Below are 358 nucleotides of genomic sequence, written 5' to 3' on the forward strand. Positions count from 1 at the left end.
TTATTATTTCGATTTATTTCTATCATTTTAAACATGTTTTGATTATGAAAAATATTGGGTGGGTAAACTATTTTTGTAATTAAATTTAATCAAATCTTTTTTCTTCTTCTAATTATGCGTCTTCTCTTTTTTTTTTAACTAATTTTTATTATATCAAAATAACTTAGCCATATGACATCACTATTTAATTATATTTTTGACACAGTTAACAAAAATAATGACGTGATAATTATTCTAAACTAATTGAAGTGGCAATCCCAGTATACATATAATTAATAGACTTTGATGGACTCAAATTCGGATTGAAAGTATATATATAAAAAAAAGTAATACAGGTAATAACCAATTTTTTTTCATT

The 358-nt window shown here is 21.5% G+C and overlaps 1 protein-coding gene across 1 annotated transcript in view; it reads right to left on the minus strand.

Moving 5' to 3' along the window:
- Positions 1–358, minus strand: part of LOC107644200 (cysteine-rich receptor-like protein kinase 2) — a 10,978-nt gene that overhangs the window by 9,575 nt on the left and 1,045 nt on the right. The gene's annotated exons all lie outside the window — the stretch shown is intronic.

Source organism: Arachis ipaensis, chromosome B01 (genome assembly GCF_000816755.2).
Source record: "Arachis ipaensis cultivar K30076 chromosome B01, Araip1.1, whole genome shotgun sequence".
NCBI classification, from domain to species: domain Eukaryota; kingdom Viridiplantae; phylum Streptophyta; class Magnoliopsida; order Fabales; family Fabaceae; genus Arachis; species Arachis ipaensis.